Source organism: Mustela lutreola, chromosome 5 (genome assembly GCF_030435805.1).
Source record: "Mustela lutreola isolate mMusLut2 chromosome 5, mMusLut2.pri, whole genome shotgun sequence".
Lineage (NCBI taxonomy): Eukaryota > Metazoa > Chordata > Mammalia > Carnivora > Mustelidae > Mustela > Mustela lutreola.
Window position 1 is genome coordinate 159,959,496 of NC_081294.1, and position 8,659 is coordinate 159,968,154.

Below are 8,659 nucleotides of genomic sequence, written 5' to 3' on the forward strand. Positions count from 1 at the left end.
AGCGTGCGTGTCCTAGCATGGAACTCTATGCCTATTACCATCTCCTGGCATAGGTAAGGCTTTGCCTTTTCTCAGGCAGACTCTGGGCCTAGGCCAGTGCCTTCACCTCAGGAGAGAGGAGGCGACAGGATCCCTGCACATGGCCCGTGAACTGGGATAGGGAACTGTAGGGGAGTGTCTCCACTCTGTCCCCGGCACACCCCCTGCCACATCTTGGTGGAAGATGGCATCTGACTGCCCGTTTCTCCATGGGGTTGTTTCTGCGAATTCCGGGTTTGGCACCTGGTGGCAAGCCAAAGCCTGCCCTTGGGAAAGGTGGCAAGGAGATGCTGTCCCCTTGTGAGCAGAGGCACAGGACAGGCCTGCTTTCTGCCCAGACTCCTTCCTCAGAGTGGAGCTTGCGCCCCTGCCCTAGTCGTCCCCTCATGTCTCCTTAGCAGCTAGGCTACCATCTCTCCGCATAGGGAATGGGTGACACTTGTCTTGCCACCGGCCTGCTGCTCATGCCATGGCAGGCTGTCCTGCTTCCCGAGCGTTTCCGACCCCAAGGCCAAAGGCTCCTTCTCCACCCCGGGGGCGGAGTGCTGTGTCTTCCCACACTTGCTCCTGGGGAGCGTGGTGACAGACGTGTGCAACCATGCTTCTCTCTCAGGCAGAGGGGATGCTAGGGCAAAGAGTATTTCGCTCCATGCGGGTTTATTACATCGTGTTGTGGAGACTAGCTCTGTGATGGAAAATGCAGCATCCCAGAGACCGGACTCTGATTTCCCAAAGAATGCTGTGCTTTCCCAGAAGGGATGCCCTGACAAAGAGGCTTTCGATCTATGGGGGTTTCTCCCGCCATGCTGCGAATACTAGTCTAAGGCAAGCAGCACCAGCAGCCCACAGAACCGACTCTGATTTCCCAGCGACTGCTATGCTTTTGCAGAGCTTTTCAGCTTTGGGCAAACGGCACTTCGCTGCTGTTTCCTCAGCAAGGCTTTGGGTGTTCGCTCTGTCGCATCAGGGAAGGAGAGCTGCCGGAGAGCTGGTGCCCCTTGGGCCTTGCTTTCCCGGGCTCCATGCTGGCGCCTTGGGTTCACCCTGCCAGGCCGAACTTAGCAGGCACAGCCACAACCCTGCAGCAGCGTGCGTGGCCTAGCATCGCACTCTATGCACACTACCATCTCCCGGTGTAGGCAACGCTTGGCCTTGTCACTGGCCCTCAGGCGGACTCGCGACTAGGTCAGTGCCTTCCTCACAGTAGAGGAGAGGAGACAGGATCCCTGAACACGGCACGTTCCTGGAATGGGGAGCTTTCCTGGTTTGTCCCTACTCTTTTCCCGGCACACCCCCTGCCACCAACGCTGTCACATCTTGGAGGAAGATGGCATCTAACCGCGTTTCTCGAGGGAGCTGTTTCTGCGTGTTCTGCGTATGGCGCCAGGTAGCAAGCCCAAGTCTGCCCTACGGACAGGTGGTCAAGGAGATGCTGTCCCCTTTGGACCAGAGGCACAGGACAGGCCTGCCTTTTGCCCAGACTCCTTCCTCAGAGTGGAGCACGCGCCCGCGCCCTTGCCCTTGTCATCCCCTCATGTCTCCTTAGCAGCCAGGCTTCGTCTCTCCGCACAGGGAGCGGGTGACACTTGTCTTGCCACTGGCCTGCTGTTCCTACCACGGCAGGCTATCCTGCTTCCCGACCTTTTCCCGACCACAAGGCCAATGGCTCCTTCTCTTCTCTGGGGGCGGCGTGCTGCGCCTTCCCCAGACTTGCTACTGAGGACCGCAGCGACAGTCGTATGCAACCACGATTCTCTCTCAGATCTCAAATACACAACATAACCCTACACCTTAAGGAGTTGCAGAAAGAACAACAAGGAAAGCCTAAACCAACAGGAGAAGAGGAATAATAAAGATCAGAGCAGAAATCAATGAAATAGAAACAAACAAAGGAACAAAAACCACAAAAAACCACCACCAACAACAACAACAAAAAAAACAATAGAACAAATCAACGAAACTAGGAGCTGGTTCTTTGAAAGAATTAATAAGATTGATAAACCCCTTTCCAGACTTATCAAAAAGAAAAGAGAAAGAACCCAAATAAATAAAATCATGAATGAAAGAGGAGAGAGCACAACCAACACCAAAGAAATACAAACAATTATAAGAACATACTATGAGCAACTCTATGCCAACAAATTCAACAATCTGGAAGAAATGGATACATTCCTAGAGACATATAAACTACCACAACTGAACCATGGAGAAATAGAAAACCTGAACAGACCCATAACCAGTACGGAGATTGAAACAGTCATCAAAAATCTCCAAACAAACAAAAGCCCCGGGCCAGATGGCTTCCCAGGGGAATTCTACCAAACTTTTAAAGAAGAATTAATTCCTATTCTCATGATACTGTTCCAAAAAAATAGAAATGGAAGGAAAACTTCTAAATTCTTTTTTACTGGGGCCAGCATCACATTGATCCCAAAACCAGACAAGGATCCCATCAAAAAAGAGAACTACAGACCAATATCCTTGATGAACACAGTTGCGAAAATTCTCACCAAAATACTAGCCAAGAGTATTCAACAGTACATTAAAAGGATTATTCACCTCTACCAAGTGGGATTTATTCCAGGGCTACAAGGTTGGTTCAACATCTGCAAATCAATCAATGTGATACAACACATCAATAAAAGAAAGAACAAGAACCATATGATACTCTCCATAGATGCTGAAAAAGCATTTGACAAAGTGCAGTATCCCTTCCTGATTAAAACTCTTCAAAGTGTAGGGATAGAGGGCACATATTATCAATATTATCAAAGCCATCTATGAAAAACCCACTGCAAATATCATTCTCAATGGAGAAAAACAATACTTTCCGCTGAGGTCAGGAACACGGCAGGGATGTCTGTTATCACCACTGCTAATCAACATCGTACTAGAAGTCCTAGCCTCAGCAATCAGACAACAAAAAGGAATTAAAGACATCCAAATTTTGCCAAATTGGCAAAAGAGAAGTCAAACTATCCCTGTTTTCAGATGATATGATAATGTATGTGGAAAACTTAAAGGACTCCACTCCAAATCTGCTATAACTTGTATAGGAATTCTGTAAAGTGTCAGGTTATAAAATCAATGCAGAGAAATTGGTTGCATTTTTTTAAACCAACAAGACTGAAGAAATAGAAATTAAGGAGTGAATCCCATTTACAATTGCACCCCAAACACTAAGATACCTAGGAATAACCCCAACCAAAGAGACAAAGAATCTATACTCAGAAAACTCTAAAGTGCTCATGAAAGATATTGAAGACTCAAAGAAATAAAAATGTTCCATGCTCCTGTATTGGAAGAACAAATATTGTAAAAATGTCTATGCTACCTAAAACAATCTACATATTTAATGCAATCCCTATCAAAATCCCATCCATTTTTTCCAAAGAAATGGGACAAATAATCCTAAAATATATATGGAACCAGAAAATACCTCGAATAGCCAGAGGAATATTGAAAAAGAAAGCCAAAGTTGTTGGCATCACAATTCCAGACCTCAAGCTCTATTACAAAGTTGTCATCATCAAGATAGTAGGGAACTGTCCCCAAAACAGACATAGATCAATGGAACAGAATAGAGAGCCCAGAAATACACCCTCAACTCTATGGACAACTAATCGTCAACAAAGCAGGAAGGAATGTCCAAGGAAAAAAGCCTCTTCAACAAAGATAAATTTGGAAAATTGAACAGCCACATGCAGAAAAAAGAAATTGGATCATTTCCTTACACCATACATGAAAATAGACTGGAAATGGATGAAGAAGCATAATGTGAGAAAGGAATCCATCAAAATCCTTGAGGAGAGAACAGGTAGCAACCTCTTTGACCTCAGCAGCAGCAACTTCTTCCTAGGAACATTGCCAAAGGCAAGGGAAGCAAGGGCAAGAATGAACTCGGGATTTCATCAGATCAAAAAGCTTTTGCACAGCAAAGGAAACAGTTAACAAAGCCAAAAGATGACTGTCAGAAGTTATCTGGGAGAAGATATCTGCAAATGACATACCAGATAAAGGACCAGTATCCAAAATCTATAAAGAGCTAATTAAACTCAACACCCTAAGAACAAATAATCCAATGAAGAAATGGGCAGAGGACATGAACAGACATTTCTGCAAAGAATACATCCAAATGGCCAACAGACACATGAAAAAATGCTCCACATCACTCAGCATCAGGGAAATACAAATCAAAACCAGAATGAGATACCACCTCACACCTTTCAGAATGGCTAAAATGAACAAGTCAGTCAATGACAGATGCTGGCGAGGATGTGGAGAAAGGGCAACCCTCCTACACTGTACGTGGGAATGCAAGCTGGTGCAACCACTCTGGAAAACAGCGTGGAGCTGCCTCAAAAAGTTGAAAATACAACTACCCTATGACCCAGTGCTTGTAGTACTGGATATATACCCTACAGATACAAACGTGGCATTCTGAAGGGTCACATGCACCCAAATGTTTATAGCAGCAATGTCCACAATAGTTAAACCATGGAAAGAACCTAAATGTCCTTCAACAGATGATGAATCAATAAATAAGATGTGGTATATATGTACAATGGAATACTATGCAGCCATCAAAAGAAATGAAATCCTGCTATTTGTGATGACGTGGATGGAACTAGAGGGTATTATGCTTGGCGAAATAAGTCAATCTGAGAAAGACAACTTTCATATGATCTCCCTGATATGATGAAGTGGAGATGCAACATAGGCGGTTTCAGGCGTACGAAAAGAAAAATAAAAGATGGGATTGGGAGGGAGACAAACCATAAAAGACTGAACTCACAAAACAGACTGAGGGTTGCTTGGGGGGAGGTGTGTTGGGAGAGGATGGTGGGGGTATGGACATTGGGGAGGGCAGGTGCTTTGTGAGTGATGGTGAGTGCTGTGAAATGTGTAAACCTGGTGATTCACAGACCTGTACCCCTAGGGATAAAAACACATTATATTTTTATAAAAATTTAAAAAAAATAAGTTAAAAAAATCCATTAAAGAAAAAACACATATTGCAAGCCCAGAGCTAATCTCATAATCAATCAAAAACGTTTGAAAGTTTTCCCCTTAAAGATCAGAAAAAAGACAAGTGTGTCCACTTTCACTACTGTCATGACATAGTACTGGATATCCTAGCCAGAGAAACAAGGAACACAAAGAAATAAGAGACTCCAAAAAAAAAAAAAGAAGAAGAAGATGTAAAATTTTCTTTTTTTGGATAACATGAACTTACATGTTAAAAAATCCTAAAAACTTCACAAAAAAATTTGAATAAACAAATTTAGTAAAGCTGCTAAATACAAGATCAATATATAAAAGACAAGAATTTTGTTTTGTTTCATTTTTTTTAATATGGAATGCTTCCCAGTTTTTCATGTCATCCTTGTTCAGTGATCACACTAATCTTCTCTGCATCATTCCAATTTTAGTATATGTGCTGCCAAAGTAAGCACAAGACAGGAGCATTTTAACACTCTAATGATGAACTATCTGAAAAAATAAAGAAAACAATCTAATTCACAATAGCATCAAAAATAAAAATTACTTAGGAATAGATTTAACTAAGAAGATGAAAGATCTGTACTCCATAAACTATGACATTGATAAAGAAATTGAAGGAGACACAAATGGAAAGATAGCTCATATTTATGAATGGTAAGAATGAACATTGTTAAAATGTCCATACTACTGAAAACCATCTGTAAATCCAATTACTATCAAAAATCCAATGTTAGGGGCGCCTGGGTGGCTCAGTGGGTTAAGCCGCTGCCTTCGGCTCAGGTCATGATTCCAGGGTCATGGGATCGAGCCCCAAATCAGGCTCTCTGCTCAGCAGGAAGCCTGCTTCCTCTTCTCTCTCTGCCTGCCTCTCTGACTGCTTGTCATCTCTCTCTGTCAAATAAATAAATTAAAAATCTTAAAAAACATCCAATATTATTTTTTTACAGAAGTAAGTAAAGAATCCTAAAATTTATATGAGACCATAAAAGACAACAAATAATCAAAGCAGTTCTGAGAAAGAATGAAGAAGAGAAATTACACTTCTTGATTTGAAACTATACTACAAAGCCCTCATGCTCCAAACAATAAAGTATACTGGCATAAAAACAGACCAATAGACAAGTAGAACAGAATTGAGAGTCCAGAAATAAATCCTTTCATACAGTCACCTAATATTTGACTGGGGCCAACATATGTAATGGGTAAAGATAGTCTGTTCAATAAATGATATTTAAAACTGTCACATAAACAGTATGAAACTGGAACCTTATATCACTCATAAGTCTTAACTTGAAATAGATTAAAGACTTAAAGGTGATGCATGAAACTAAATTTCCTAAAGGAAAACATAGGAAAAATTCTCCTTGACATTGGTCTTGCCAATAGTTTTTTGGATACCAGACCAAAAACACAAGCAAAAAAAGCAAAAATAAATAAATGGTATTATATCAAACTAAAGTTTCTGCATTGCCAAAAAAAAAAGAGAGAGAGAACGAAAACACAATCCACAGAATGTAAGAAAATACTTACAAATCTTATATCTGAAAAGAGGTTAATAACCAACAGATACAAATTGAAAAAAATATATAATTAAAAAAATAGCAAAAGGATATCAATAGACTTTTTTTCAAAAAAGTTATATAAATGCCCAACAGGAGCATTAAAAAGTGCTCAACGTAAAAAACTCAGGGCAAAGTCATTATGTTGTTGTTGTTGTTTTTTACCTCTGAAAAACACAGCAAGATATTACTACCTATTAGAATATATACTACAAAAAATTGAAACTAACAAATTTTGGTAAATACTGGGGAAAATGGGGAACTTATGCACTGTGATAGGGATATAAATTTGTATGGAAAACAGTATGGAGATTATTCATATTATTAATAGTAAAATTAACATATGATTCAGTAATCCCACTTCTAGATATATATCTAAAGGAAATGAAGTCACTGTTCAAAGACATATCTGCATTCTTATGTTTATTATAAAATTATTAACTCTAAGCAAGAGATGGAAATAACTTCAGTATCCATTAATGGATGAATGAATAAAATAAGTATGGTAAATATATACTATGGAATATTACTTAACCATGAAAAATTAAGAAATACTGCCATTTACAACAGCATGGATGTATCTTGAAGGTATTATACTAAGTGAAATATTTCAAAGATTTTATATATTTTTTTAATTTATGTATTATAATATCCCTTACATACAGAATCTGAGGAAAAGGCAAACTAATGGAAACTTAGAGTTGAGTTGACAAGGGGTGAACCTGGGGTGGAGTAAGGTGGTCAAAGGGTGCAAACTTGCAACTATAATATGAAAATGTTCTGGGGATCTAATGTACAGCATGATGATCATAGTTAATAAAATATACATACTTTTTTATTGTGCTTCCCTTTATTAAACTTTGCATATATCACATTCTTATAATTTGAAAGTTTATAGCAATCTTGTTTAAAAGAGGTCTGCTGCCACCATCTTTCTAACAACATTTGTTCATTTTGTGTATCTCTGTCACATGTTGATAATTCTTGCAATATTTCAAGTTTTTTCATTATTATTGTATTTGTTATGGTGATCTGTGATCAGGAATTATGACCCACTGAAAACTCAGAACTAGTTTACTTAAGGTATATACATTGTTTTTCTTTAAAAACATAATGCTTTTGAACAGTACAGTATAGTGTTTATTTTTTATATGCACTTGGAAACATAATTTTTTATATGCACTGGGAAACCAAAAAAAATAATAATTTGACTTAGTTTATTGAGATAATCACTTTATTGAGGCAGTCTGGAACAAAACCCACAAGACCTCTGAAGTTTATCTCTACTATACTATATACTTAAAAGTTGCTAAGAGAGTAGATCTTAAAATTCCTTATGATACATGCATAAAAAACAGTGGCAACTATACGAGATAGTAGATGTATTAACATTTTTATGTAGATTATATTGCAATAAAGATGTATACCAATTTATCAAATTGTACAAAATTTACACAATGTTAAAAGTTTGCAATGTTATAAGAAATCATTTCTTAAATTGACAAATTATAATATGTCGATTTTTTTTTCAATAAAGCTGGAAAAGACTTTTTGCAGAATTAATCTATTTTTCAAAAAAGGAAGTAAGGAAGTAGAAACTGCAACTAACTCTGAAAGAATAGAATATAAAATCCATTTTCATTATATACACTGTGACAAAAACTATTACTTAGTTTACAATGAAGGAGTACTAATGAAGCATGAAGAATGGTCTATAAATAAGGCTGAAAGAGCTCAGTTTTAAGGTTTAAATTTAAAATCTTCTTTTGAAATAAAAACTGACCACCCAGTTTTCCAAACATAAATGTCTTAACTGCATGAATTTACTTCATACAACTCTATAATCTAGTTTCATAAGAAAGCAGCATGCAAATTTTGAATAAGACAGACTTGCTTAAGTTTCTTTATGTTCAACAGTAAAGGATACCTCCCTAAAAATAAATAGAAGAAAAATCAGCATATTTATTATGATAATTATTATTTATAATGAGATTCATATTGAATTAGGGAATATATATCCTCAGAGGGGGTAAAGTAAAATGAAATTTATTTTGGTA

The 8,659-nt window shown here is 38.6% G+C and overlaps 1 non-coding gene across 1 annotated transcript; it reads right to left on the reverse strand.

The window, feature by feature from the left end:
• Positions 1-5,388: 5,388 nt before the first annotated feature.
• LOC131832847 (U6 spliceosomal RNA) lies at positions 5,389-5,495 on the reverse strand. Its single transcript, XR_009354206.1, has one exon. It is a non-coding gene; the product is annotated as a U6 spliceosomal RNA (small nuclear RNA).
• Positions 5,496-8,659: the final 3,164 nt, after the last annotated feature.